The sequence below is a fragment of the Poeciliopsis prolifica genome, unplaced genomic scaffold (assembly GCF_027474105.1).
Source record: "Poeciliopsis prolifica strain line A6 unplaced genomic scaffold, Auburn_PproV2 SCAFFOLD038, whole genome shotgun sequence".
NCBI lineage: Eukaryota > Metazoa > Chordata > Actinopteri > Cyprinodontiformes > Poeciliidae > Poeciliopsis > Poeciliopsis prolifica.
The window spans coordinates 3,273,427-3,288,326 of NW_026562413.1; positions in this window are offsets into that span (position 1 = coordinate 3,273,427).

Here is a 14,900-nt window from a genome sequence, read left to right on the forward strand (position 1 = left end):
ACAAGACAAATACATTTTTTTTTAAACTTTAGGCTACTTTCAGTTTAACTATTTAGATTTTAAGAAGCGGTAGGGCAGTAGAAAGAGAACTCACCCCTACCAGAGGATTTACGCTTTCACATCTCACTGCAGTCGTGCCAAAGACTTTTCACAGACACACTTCGCTGTGACGATAAGAGAGAGAGAATAAGCTGTCAGCATGCAGAGTCCACCACTCCTCTCTCTATATTCCTCACACCACCACAGAAGGAACAATGTGTCTGTGGTGGCAGGTGGCCATAGTTCATAATGTGCTGATGCTGACCAAGTGTCAGTTTGATCCATGGGATTGGTGAGGAAGACGGGGCTGTGGCTCCTGAATCCTTAAGCAAGCAACTGCGTGGTGCTCCTGTGGGGACGGTCAGAGACATGATACAGATGAGACCGGCGACTATCTGCCTAATGGCAGACATATACAGGGCAGGAAGGGAGAAAAAGAGCGATGAAAAGGCCCAGAGACAGTCAGCAGGACAGATGAAGGGGTTGAGTATCCCGTTTGAAGAAGACACAAAGGGAGATCAGTCTGTGTTATTTGTCATCAGAGCACCGCAACTCTAAAACTAATGCACTGTTTCTGCTCACCAAGAGGAAGTGTAAATGTTTGCAGATGATGAGGGGTGCTGGAACTCTCTGAGGCTGCCCCAGAATAGATTTTCTTCTTTTAGTTGGAAAGTAAACTATGTCAGTTTTCTTACTTGTGTATAGGAAGAGGAAGGAGTGGGTGTGCTGACGAGATGAAACAATTTACTGGATTTCACGGTTAAGTAGAATTTCTTCAGAAATGTCAGTTTTCTATTTGTGTTTGTTAAATTTATTCATTTTTAGAACATTTGAGATGTGAGCGTGAAGCCATACCAATGGGAATTTAAGTCGGTTCCTTGTTTCTTTTTGGCTTTTCAAAAGGTAGATGTTGCTGTATTTTAACAAAATTCAACTCTCTTGACCGGAGACATTTTCTAGCAAGTTACACTTTCAACGTATTCTGCTGAAAGTATGAATTTGGATTAAACGTAACAAAATAATCAGGGCACTTGGCAAAAATATGGTTGACAATATACAAAGGAAGCTTCAATTATGCTAATAGTTTATGGATGAACAGTTACCGTGAAGCTTAATCCACATAAATTTGTTTTGTAAAATACCCATCATTACTGTAAATAAGCGCTGTTGCTTTGTTCTGACATTAGGTCCTGAATCAAGCTTTGTCCCGGAGAATCTTGTTCCACATTTTGGGGTCACAACAGAAACACGTTGATCACTTCTCTGTTTCCTCTGTAACTTAGGACTCCCACCAGCGTCTTGTCAAGTTACCTGAGTGAAGGTACTGGTTTCTAATGGTAGATGAATGCAGACCCTTCCTGCTGATTTTACTTGTGCTTTCTGTACGTAACTGGGTTTCTTCATGAAACATAGTTCCTTTCCATGCAGGTAAGGTACCTGGATAACTTTGGCCATTCTGGACTAGTTTTAGAGCAGCCAATGTTCCCATCAATCCAATATTTAGATTCCACTTTTTAAGCACATTTTGGAGAGTTTTGTTAGCAGGCAACCAAAGGCGCTTATAGCGAGCAAATTCTTTTAATCCCGTAGCAGTGACATAAGTAAAGTTAACTTTATGAGGGACGTGGTAGGGACACAGTTGTTTACATAAATATATACACACACGCTCCTTAAGGCAGGTTTAGCAGTGAGCAGTGAGCTGAGTGAACATGATCAAAGCAACAAAGCACAGCGGAAGGAGACGCTCACATCCAAACGTTTTTTTTTTTTTTCTGTTTTTTTTTTTTTGTGAAAGCCGTGCAGCTCGCACACATTGACAGAGCCACTTTATCAGTCCCAGCATCTGACTCAATGGCATTTACATATTCAACAAACTGTCACATTCACAAATGTGCACCGGAGCCCGAGGCATTCGTTTGAAATGGATTAATATATTAAGTGATGCGTGAAGTATGCACAGAGTGACAATATATTCATTGTTTAGGTGAGTCATTGTCATCCAAACAGGCACATCATGAGCAGCGGCTCGAGGTGGGCGCCTAGCTAAGGAAATGTTCACTCATCAGACATACTTGTGAGATTTACTTTTATCAAAATCAAATTACATCTCAATACTCAATGAGCCAGTGGTGAAGGGTTTTTGGTTCATGACGTCATGTGTAGGTCATGAGGTTGTGTTGATTTGACAGAAGATAAAAAAAAAATGAATTAGATGTGTGATTTCAAACATGTTTGCAGTTTACCCTCAGTGCCATCTCTGACCCAAACTCGTTGCCTTAGATTGTCGCTGCTTTCACCTTCACTTCCTCTTTAATTTCCAAATACCTCCCCTTCATGCTTCTCTCTTCCCTCTCCATCCCTCTTTTGGTCTCCTCCTGCGATTTATTGCGCGGGGCAGGCGAGACAGCAGAGAAACCTCCCTGCATGGAGCGATCTGTCATCTCAACATTATCAGCCAAACACACCGCCTTCCATATTGTGCTACAAGGGCTTGGGCAAATTGCTATTTTTATTGGACATGATAAAGGAAATGCTGCCTTATGTTCACATTTTTTACTGCCCCATGTAGGAGCGGGACATGCAATGATTCACTACCTTGGAAACCGGTTTGCGTGGCTTGTGATGTCTATATATAATGTATGTGTGTATGCTTGTGTGTGTGCGTATGAAGATTGAAAAAAAAATATGAAAGCAGGACTACGACTGTAAAATTGCCAACTATTAGACAACTCAACAGTGGGTTGATCCAATAGATCTTCGAGTCATGTCAGTCATAACAGCAACGAGGCACACGAGTCTTGCACGACTGGTTTTAATTAAAGAAGGAAATCACAAGTGAGGAATTAATCTCAATTACTTAATAAAAAAAATAGCAGGCACAAGGTACCAGGAGGAATACTTGGATTTACCTTTTCCGTATTTTGTTGTATTGTACTGGAAAGTCAAGAAAGGGTAAAAGGACAGAAGGAAATGAGGAAGACGGGGCAACAAACAAATTTGAAGGCAACAGGCAAACATATTACCATGTTCTGCGGGCAAAATGCGGGCATGTTGACTTCATCTGTCTGCTGTTTTTTCCCTTTCCCTCGCTTCCCTTCTCCTCCTGTCTTTCCCTCTTCTTCAATCCTTCTCTCCCCGAGCCCTCGGCATGCCTGACAGCCAGCCCTGCGCCAAACTGACAGGCCCTCAAACCGTGGCCAAGAAAGCGAACATTAATTAAGTCATTGCCGGACTGTAATTTCCTTGAGAAGTAAAAAAATTTTCTTCACACACGAAAAGGTTACCAAGACCTTTTCTGTGTCAAAATTACCATGTGTCATGAATATTAATGCGCTTAATGAAGACAACCTTTGGTTCATCAAGAATGTTCCAGTAGCAGGTGCCAAGCTGATAAACTCACTTGGTGAAGGCTGTTTCTCCCCCCCTTTCTCTCTCTTTCTTCTTTTTTCAGTTTTGTGTCAGATCCGTAGAGAGTCCGTTTTTTAAATCGACATCTTCCTATCTGAATTTACCAGCTCACATGGAAACACACACTTTAACACACCTACACATATCCAAACACCCTTTCATCGTCCTTGGGTTTGTTTCTCAGGCAAGCTTGTTAACGCTGACAATCAGATTTATTTAAAAAAAAAAAAGAAAGAAAGAAAGCGGGGCAAATTTATTCTTCAGTTTGTGAATAATTTTAAAATATGTTTTATATTTATAGAGTTTATAGTTTTGAAAATGATTCATCATACTATACCATCAACAAAAGATGTTACTAGTTTTATAATGACATATACTTGACCATTACAAAGTTTAAAGACCTGAAGGAAATAGTTGTTTAATAGACACAGAGAAGAGCAGACCTTATGTCTAAAAAAAATTAAAATTAAAAGTCGTGGGATGTCGACTGATTTCAAGGTATGTTTGAAAGACGGTTGTGGTGATAAAATGAGCTCACCAAACTGAATGTACTCATCTGTGTTTAAGTTGTCAAAATGTCTGTTAATATGTCTAAATGTGGAAATTCAAAAAGGTTTTGGTGTATGTGTATCACTTTGATGCATTTTCCTAGTTTATGAAATCATGAAACAAACAAACAAAAATTGATCTAACCACCCTTTCATTGTCCCTTAGTTTGTCTGAGGTAACTTTGTCAATGTCTGTAATCAGTTTTCTGAATGAAAGTATGGAAGTGGAAAATAGCAAGAGCTTGAAATATTACTTCAGAGGTTGTACTTATATGTGGGACCAGTTACTCTAGATACATGGACTTATGAAAGTTGTTTGTATTTTCAGAAAAAGATAGAAAATAAGAACATTTACAATCACTGCATGTCTCAACGTTTCCATTGTTCGAGTGTATTTTATGTTTGAAATTACACAAAAAAATGCTGAGAACATTGTAAAATATTTTTAAATACCAAGATATTTTAAATAAAAATCTGGTGTCTTGAAACCTGTTCTGTGAACTAAAAAGAAGATCAGAGGAGAGAATATAATGAAATAATGAAATATCCCCCTTTCTGTAGTTCCAAACTTCATATATGTAAAACTTAGTGTCCTATACCCAATAAAGAAGCTTGTGCAAAGCATTGACAGCAACAGTTTTCAGTAGTCTTTCAGAGTTGGTTTTGTTAAAAAAAAAAAAAAAAAAAGAACACACAATGTTTCTTAACACAAGACTTTTTCTCCCATGGAAGAACTCAATTAGATTTTCCTCTATGTTTCTGCGATGTTAGATCAGTTTATTTTAAGGGTCTTTACACTTCTTCACCATGGGTGCCAATAAAAGCTGCCTCCACCTCGTGCGAGTGTATTCACAGGTGTTTGAAATGATAGTCACACATCACCGTGGCTGTGAGTGACTGCTGACTGAATTTGAATCATTCCATTGGCTGCTTCTCTTTCTATGCCAACAAAACGCTCAACCAGGTGGGAAGGTAAAAAGAAAGAGTCCATCTAAAAATACTGAAAACTCTGTTGAATTTCTATTTTAGTGTTTAACATTGTTCCTCTTCGTCTGTCCTCATCTCGATGACAAAAAATATGGTTCATCCTCTTGAGACAAAGGACCTCAGTCACAGTCATGTGGACACACTCTCAAACTCACACATAGGCAAGAGCACCGAGGTCTGCTGTCATACACCTCTCATTAATTCCTACCTGTCAGCCGGCTCCCCCTACCGTATCGGCCCCCCAAAAGGTGACAGCTTTCCAATGACTGACAAAGGCTCTTTAGGTGATACAGAAGATCCCCAGCAACTGCTGGCTTCTGTAAAGTGCCCCTCAAATGTCACTTTTGCCGCTCCGATACGTGCGCACTCACACGCCCACACGCAGTATTTTTAAAACAGAGGAGCCCGCTCTCAACTCTTCAACCATCTCTGACACACAGAGGCTGTGGATGTCACAGAGGCCTCTGCTCTTAAAGCTTTTAACATCCGAGAAAGATGGCGTTGGTTGACAGAGCTATTGGTGGATGCTATTGTTGCATGTAGTGTCCCTCCCAAGTGCAAAGGATTTGCTTGTTTTCGTCTTGTTCTACAAGGCAGAAGGGCGGCGGAGAGCGTGGAGCAGAACCAAACTTTCGCCCCGGGTGTCCATTCGGCTGTCACACGTTGACTGGCAATAGCAAAAAGATTTGGTGTCACCTCACGCTTTTTTCTGAAAGGGGTCAAGTACAGAGACATTTTGGCTTCTTGTATTGACTTCACTCAGCTGTCGAGGCCAATTCCAAAGTGTAGGCTTCCCTGTTTCCAGTGTTGGAGACGGTAAGAGTAGACTGTGAAACATATCTGACTAAAAAAAACAACTTAACACCTGACATAAATATAAAAAGCTTAAATTATCTGTGTTAATGCCAAGTGTTTATGAATTTCACCAGAAAGCAATGGGGCAACTTTCCTAAAAGCAGTTCAACAGCAGTCATCACACGCCCACAGCAGACATTGGTGCTCTTGCAACACACCACAACGGGGGTAAACAAGAAGGTCATTACTAATGAGGTTCACTTGGAAAGTTCAGTGGAAGGAAAACCGTGTGGGAAAAATATAGACATGAGATGACCACACACTTCAGAGGATTGTGATCAAAACCCATTAATGAGATTCATTTTGGTGAGATTTACAAGGCACTGGCTTGTTTCAAAAGCCACAACACAGGCACATTAACACGACATGGGCTTTAACTGTTACATTTCTTGTATCCAACCAGTTAAATAGAAAAAGGGCCATTAAATCAATCCATCCTTCCATTTTTAACCTAAGTTATGCATTTCTTTTGAAAATCAAGGTCTTAAGAGTCTGCAGGAAGAGTTGAACGATCAGCTTGAGGTTCAGTGGGGAGCTTTCACATTCATGGTTTAAGGAGAAAAGTCCTCTGCTGATGTTGATTCAATGTTTTCTGGAATCCAAAGAGAGTCCATATACTGAGAAACATCAGATGCTTCACTCTGCTGACCAGCTGTACGAAGACAATAATCTTGCTTTCATTAATCTTGTGGTTAAGACTTCAGTCTTAACCACATAGAGACCAAAACCTGTTTGAATGACGTTAGTATTACTCCTCTGATTGACAAGCATGACCACCCCAGTATGTTAGGTAAAATGATTTTTCCTCAAGACTTTATGCTGGTTTATGATTGAAGATGATCAAATTATCATTCAATTCAGCTGATTCTCATTTCTGAGAAAATTATATCAGAACGTACTCAGATTTATTCCACTTTGGCTTTTTCCCTTGATAAAACATTAACATCTGAGTTCAAGCCACATAATTTTTCAACTCTAACTTCTACCTGGCGAGGAATGAGAAATTATGTTTCTTCATCCTGCCATGTCAACAAGCTGCATTGTCAAAGAAGGACCACCGGGCTTTAAAAGAGGAGAGATTCACTGACTTTTAACAGCCAACCCATTACTTAGCAATGCTTGAGAGAAATAAATACTTTCACTTCGTTCTCCTCAGGACCAATACCCAGGAAACTTAGAAAAATGAATGAGATTTAAAAATATGTTGAGTTTTTAGCTTGACTACAGAGTCAGTGTTGTTGGTTTACAAATGCACATAATGTACCTCGAATGAACACTTTACTTTCTACAAAAAGACAAAAGCTGAGCTGTTTTTTATTATTATTATTATTATTATTTCGTCAACTGGATTAAAGAGCTGTTTGCAATGAGGGATTCTATTCACAAACAGGAGGACATAAAAATCATCTGGATCAAAAATCTAGATTATTGTGTTGGAACCGATACATGCAGAAATGTGTGTCAGTGAAGGAGGCCGAGCTTTTCAAACGAGCAGCTCTTAAAGAACGTTTCTCCAATAGAAATAATATCAGGATGTCAAGGTCTCACTATTTTGGGACACAGCATACTTTCCAACATGCGTGGATGACTATAACAATAAAAAAAATTACTGAGTGAACTGATGCAAACATTATAAGCGGTGCTGTAAAATTAGACCATACATTTTAGAACATCAGCTTTGAGCAATTTAAGGGCTTTGAACATTAAATACTGTTCTTTAAAAAAGTGCAACATCTCAAACTAGACAACAACAAAAAAAAAATCTGCACCGTTTTTAATACACAAATAATTAGCCTCATCTTGTTCTATGTTAAATTAATTTGGTAAACATGTGATTCTTTAGCCAGCAGCTTCAGACTCCTGGAGACAATTTCTCAGAGAAATAAAAAGAAAAGAAGGTGATTCTCTAACAGAGAAAAAACTGGAAAGCCATTATCTCACTAAATGGAGCAAAAGTGATTTTCATGTTCTTACACAAGCAGGGGATGTCATGCAGGCCAACATTTAGTCCACCAGTAAATCAAATGATTAGAATCATTGCAACCATGTAGTGCAAGCAGCTCAAATGATCACATTCAGTTTTAACTTTGATGCCGTCAGAATTTGAATGAAAATGTGATTCTTAGCACTGACAAGTGTCTGTATTTGTACTTGAAATATTTGTGTAACTGATGAAGATATTCATTTAGCAACAAATTTATTAGAAACTAGAAATGCACTAGAAATTATTTTTCTGAGATTAACCTAGCTAAAAGGGGAAAACGCATGTTCTTTTTTAGTTTTTTTTAAGAGAAAGTAGTTTTAAATAAACCAGAAACCAAAACAAATTATAGACCAAATATCAAATCTAATTTACCCAACATTTCTTTACTAAATGTGATGTTTTTTTTTATTTTTTATTTTTCCTAAAACTGTGAATGTTCTAAGTTTTAATTAAGTGATCATAAAAACAATCACATTTTTCTAGATTTGCCTACTGATCACGTAAAGTTGATTTGAATCTATGGCTGGTGGATTGGTGCACCTTTATTATAAAGTGTCAGAATAATTTCTTTAATTCTTAACTGTGTGAGTCAAGACATCACTCTTTAAAAAATACTTTCCCATTTTTCTATATGTCTTTCTAAATTTAACAGCTTTTCACATTTACTTTAGTCTTTGAAGTCAGTAAAACACTAACATTTCAACCTTTTCTTACAGGATGATAGCAGTGATTATTTCTTCTTTTACAATGTCCAATATCCAGCTCGGTGCCAGTATCACCCTTTATGGTGATAAAAAATGTTGAAAATATAGTGCACCGTGTTTCCTGCAGGAATTAATTACTGTACATAAGCTGTGAAGCACACCTCAAAAGTTCACGGTGCATAAAAATCTTAATATGCATGGCCTTCACCTTTACAGACTCATAAAAAATGTGGAGTCCTGCAGATTTTTTTTTATTTATTTTTTATAACGTAACAGAAATAATTTATTAAAGACCAGCATATGTAAGTCACAATCCAGATGAGGAAAGACTTTAAAAAGTTGGGTTAGAGGTCCACATGCTTAGCTACAGAAAGGTCAATGATAATTTCTAGTAGGGGCTTAATGGTATTCATGTTCACAGTCACCTTATTCCAGTTGGATTTTTGCAGGAATCAATTGACTTTTTTCTTATGTCTTTAAAATATTAACATCTGTGAAATACATTGTCATTTTTCTGACAAATCCATGTGAGCAGACAGAAATTCAGAGAGCGCTGGGGTAACTATCAGGATGTATTTCTATTTTTTATTTTTTTTTTGTCAAACTTGCAATATATTTCTTGATCAGAGCCAATTAAAAATAGTATGAGGAAACATTATTACATTATCACAGTATCAACAGAAATATACTCAATGTGATTTAATATTTTTTCAAAAAGATGAAACACGAGTCAAAAAAGTTATTCCATCTGCTGCCAAGATTATGATGATTATTACAGCATATTTATTTTTATTAATTTGGTGCACATAACCTAGCAAAAACATAGAATCAAATAAGATTGATCAGATAATTAGTAGATAGTTTTTGTGCAGAATGTTTCACAGGTTTGCCTTTCTGTTCAGCAAGTTGATAATGGCTCCTAAATTCACAGGGGCTTTTATCTTTTGTTTCAATTCCTGATGTCTGCAGTTAAGAAGACAAGGAATGTGACAGCTGCAGCCCACGTCCTGGATACATCTTTGTGTTGTGGCTGTTGAAGCACTAAAAACACACGCTGCATTTGCCTCTTTGTAAATACTTTAAATATCATCAGTTTCATTTGGACATGGGTTAGTGGAATAAGTAAACAGTTTTTTTTTATATACGCCTGTATATTTGGCATTAAATCAAATGCTGACGAAAATCTGACATTTTCAAGCATCGATTAATTGAATCCCCCACAGCCAACAAGATTCAGTACTTGAACAAACCTAACCAAGTTGTATTAGTACTATTCAAACTTAGGGGTGTTTCTATATTAATGAACATTTTGTGCATTTAGAGACTTGAAATGCCAAGCGTGTTTATTTGCTTATTTGGCATTCCTCCCCCTTTAATGAAAACACTGTACAGTGAGCCTGCCAACAGGGTTAAATGGTCACTTTTAAACCATGTGCTCTTTGTGCACATGTATCAGCTGGACTGATGAATCCCAGGCTCTGCATGTTCTCAGACGAGGCCGGGTCTGGCAGCTCTGCCTACTACTTGATTAGGCCACTGTGACAACCCAGCAGCCTGGTAAGGTCAAGCCCTACAGAGTGTCAGAGAGGTGGGATGATGATCTATCTCTCCCAGGCCTCCATTTTTAACCTATTGACTTTGTTGTTTTTCTCCTTTGTGTCAGCATCAACTTTTTGCCCATCTGCTGGGGACGTGTCTCCCGTCAGAGCGGGACAGTCAGTCAGTTAACCCCCTGTTTACCTAACGTGTGTTTGATGGCGACAGTGAATCAGAGCTCATCTGTTTGTAAGGCGATTCCTCTGTCAAGTATTTGATAGGTTAAGGGGGTTAATTTATTAAAGCTACTAACTTATTTGGATTATGTATGAGTTTGTGTTTAAGAATTTCTAAATGGACAACGCTCATTTGTCTAACAACAATGCTTTTGAGGCCTCATTTGAAGTATTGTTTCAGGGTAAGGTTTCGAACTAAAGTGTGAACTGAGTTTATGCATTTATGAACAAATAAAGTCGATTCAAACACTCCTTGTATTTACAGAAAGATGTAATATGTATGTGTGTGAGCTATATGCCCAAAACTGAGAACATCCTTCACATTTTGACTGTGTAAATTTGCCATCCCCTTTAAATAACGCAACTCACAGCCTTTTTTTTCCAGTGGTTTATGTCTAACCTGCTGGATTTTTTTTTTTTTTTTTTTTTGTAGAGCGACAAGGCAATTCAAAGTGCTTTAAGTGTTTTCAAAGTCGGTACATCCCCTAAGTGTCCCACAGTGTCAATATTTTTAGTGGACACCATTATTTTCCAGCAAAACCTTAATTCATCCGGGCACAGAGATGGCAGTAGTTTCATAGTTTACCACTGCAGTCCGTGTTGCTGGTTCCTCAAATTGGGGCTTATATGAATTTTTTATCATGTAAAGCACTTTGAACTGCCTTATTCTTCTGAAATGTGCTATACAAATAAACTTGATTGATCATAGGAGTGGTGGATGTTGAAGACGTTGATGAAAGTGTTGGCAATCCTTAAAAAAAACAGTTTATAACGCTTCCTGTGTGGGAAGCAGAAAAGTTTCTGGTCAGAGTAAATCGTAACTTTCCAGCTTGCGTACAAAAGGCACTGTTTGTTCGCCTTCCATCAGGACAACAACCGTAAACATTCAAGCTACAGTCGAATGTGATGGATCAAAACTTATTTATTTGATAGCATAGGTCAGAACAATGTCCTATTGGGAATCTGTGGCAGAATGTGAATGCTGTCTGTTTTAACTGAGCTTGAGCTATTTTGCTACAAAAAATGTCAACATCTCAATGTTGGTGACTGATAGACATGCCTCAAAAGTCTTATTATATCAAATGCACACCACACTTTTTGAGTTTTATCACTGCAAGCATTTTCTTCCACCTAAGAGTCATGCACTTCTTTGACATGGTTTATCACATAAAATCCTGTCACTAAATACGCTGAAAATTAGGGTAAAAGGTGGAAAAGTAAAAATAATATTTCTGCTTTTGTGAGGTGGAGCAGCCACTGCTTTTTGTTTCCTCACTCCGGCAGCAGAGAGTAAAAACAATCGTCAAGGAGGAAGATTTTAAAGAAAAAGGAGGAGCAGTTTTCTGTTCATCTTGAAGTCATACTACCCAGCAGTTTCTGTTTCAGAACAGTGTATTGTTACTCCATTTTATCTGTCAGCTGATTTCTCTCTTTGCGACACACATTCTTTAGTTCAATTAGCCTCCAGTTTTCTGTGCTCTGCAGTTTGTTTTTTTGTTTGTTTTTTTTTTTTCTTTACTTGAATGTCAGGAATAAAACTGCCCAGTTAAGGAATAAAACAGGTCAGCTTCCTTCAACACTACAACTCTACAAAACAGGTTGGGGTTTTGTTTGCAGGCTGGTTTTATTTGTATGAATTTATTCCAGGCTCATTAAACAAAACGTTAAAAACCGTGCGACAGCGGGGATCATCATTTCATCTTCTATTATTCTTGGGCTCAACTGACCCCGATGTTGACTCCCTCTTTGAAACAATCCCAAAATCTAGGCCAACAGCTGGATAATAAGTCCTGCAGAGATTTGCTAATAAGTCTTCAGCACTCAAATCAATAATTGGCAATTGCTTCAGCTGAAGTGCACATCTAAGCCCTCTTTGTCACTCACTTGTATCTTCAGAGAAAGACGCACAAAAGGCAGCTGAGACGAGATCATTAACAGTCTTCCCAAATTGAAACAGTCATCAAGAGTGTCTTTAAATGTCTCCGGAAGCTTTTGGTTGAGTGCAAATGACATCTCGCTCATTTTGCTGGTGGCTACATGACTGATGTGTAGAATGAGACAGTCCCCATGCTTTTTTTTTTTTTTGATGCTTTTGAAGGATCCGGGGGTTTGAAGTATATGATTCTGAAGTGCCAGCATATGCTTAGCGAGATAAGTAATTTGACACACAGACATCACAGCCAGCAAAATCTTTCGTCTGACTGCCTCGAGTGTCCGTGCCGGGCGCTTTTTCAAGAACACTTTACAACTGTCACAACTGACTGTCAGCGTGCAAATGACACACGCAAACGAGCTCATTTTGAACACAGCGAGACAGCTGTCATATCAAAAAATATGAATCCGGCCTAAAAATACCATCAAGCAGATCTTGAGTGTTTTAGAAATTAATTTGCTATTTAGGAAGCAAAGATTTTTTTCCGTTTTAGTATTGGTTTGTTCATTAAAGTAATTTAATTAACTGCTCATCCTCCAGAGTGAAGCAGGATTAGAAGCAAGAATCATTGAAAGCAACACAGCAGCAAGAAGAAAGAATATCTTGCTGTTATTTCCCCTTTCTATCTCAAAGAGACACTTTTAACTGAGTCAGCCATCTTAAAAGTAAGTGGATGGCGTTTGATTTGATGAATATAAAATTCTGAATACTTGCTTACAGTCATGGAATAAAAATTAAGAAATTCTGCATTCTTTGTGAATGCTTAAAGCTGCAGTGTGCAACTTTTATGAATAATATGGTTTTTATAAATGTATTAAAACTGTCACTATGTTGTGAAGTTTAGCTCCTGTACCTTATCCTTACGGTCCTCCTAATATGAGCAGAACTCCCAGTCAGAAACAACCGATCAGAGCCAAGGAGATGGTCTTAGCGGTGTCAATCATGCTTGTATATCTGTTGCTTAGAGTACTAATGACAGTGACATGATGTACCGTTGTAGGAAAACGCTTTATCTGCCATCATTGGTGGCCTGGTTATTCACCGAAGTCTCCGATGTGGAAAGCCGCAGCCTTCAGAGCAAGGAGAGGCACAAGAGTAGCACAGGACCCTCCCTCTGCCTCTGATTGGTTGTTTCTGACTGATATTTCTGCAGGAAAGCTCAATGATTTTTGGAGTAATATTTTTGGGACAGTTTAAAACATATATTCTTTCTCCTTTCAGACACGAGGACAGAAGACATGTTTAACAAAAATGAAATGTAGCATTTCAAGAAAATAACTTTGTATCAATTGTACAGCACAGAGCTGGAAGTCCCATGGTTTGGGGATGCTGTGCTGCAGCAGCACATGGCCACTGGCCAGCTCCTCATTATAGAATCAACCATGAACTCTATACTGGTTTTAGAAAATGTGAGATTAGCTGTAAGAACAAATTATGGCAAAGTAGAACCGAACTCTGCATGTCTGTGATCTACGCATGGCTATTTATTAAATTGGTGGTATTCTGTGTTATGATAGAAAATATGTTTTTGTTGCCTGGAAAAACAAACAAACAAACAAAAAAACATTAGTTTGAGAGCTTTTTTCCTGGAAGAGCTGAATATCCACTACAGACTCCTAATTGTTTTATATAGCTGTACATGCAAGCAGATTCACATAGACACACACCGGGTGGGGATAAGGAGGGGTGGGGTGGCGGTGGGGGGGTCAGAGCTGCAAACAAAGTCGCTGACATTGTGGCACTTCTTTGGCAGCATTGTGCAGGTGTCGTCTGCACACACAGGCCCCTGAATAAATGGATCTGAAATGATTTACAGAGGGTGTCTGCCACCTGAGCACAGACACACGCATACACATATAACGCCACGGCTTCTGTTGTTCATGAGGAGGTGCTGATGCAGAGGTGTGCACAAATACCAGGGGGAAAAGGCGGAGCTGCATCTTTGGTGAAGTGAGATAAGGCTTGGCTTGATCCTGATTCCGATTTACTGTGGCTATTTGTTGTCAAACACAATGGAATAAGGGACTGATATAGCTTTCAAAATAGCCAGTCTCTTGGCTTTTACTTAGTTGCAATTTTCTACAAACATAACAAGTTAATGTGTCCACAATTACAAGTTTAAAACATGAAAGACACCATAAAGAAAGCACCAGGATACAGGACAATTCGCTTAAAAACATCTGGAGCAGCTGTTTTCATCTAAAGGTATTTTCTAATAATGCTTGAAAAAGAAATAGATGTAAACTATTTTAATGTTCTGGATCTATGTTAACATGGAGCCCACATTTAAAACTTAACACCAAATATTGGTGGCATCACCTCAGCCTGTTAGTTTAGATAGACAGCTATGTCCTGCTGGGTTTACAGCTGAGTTACTCAATTTTGTGATCAGGGTTTGAACTGTGCACCAGTTTTGACGTAAAGGCAAACTAAAACTCATAAGCTACTATAATATGCTGATGGTCACTGTTTCTACACATATCTGACTGATTCCCTCCTATCTCATTCACACACTCACACTCTGTCCTTTTAAAACCAGTCCTCCCCTTGCTTTTAACATGCTTGAGCACTTGTCAAGGGATGTTTATGTCAAGGGACTGATTACATCCCAAAGCCCTCTGATGGATAAGGTTCATTCATGCTGACGTCCACTGATATTGGTGTCCTTGA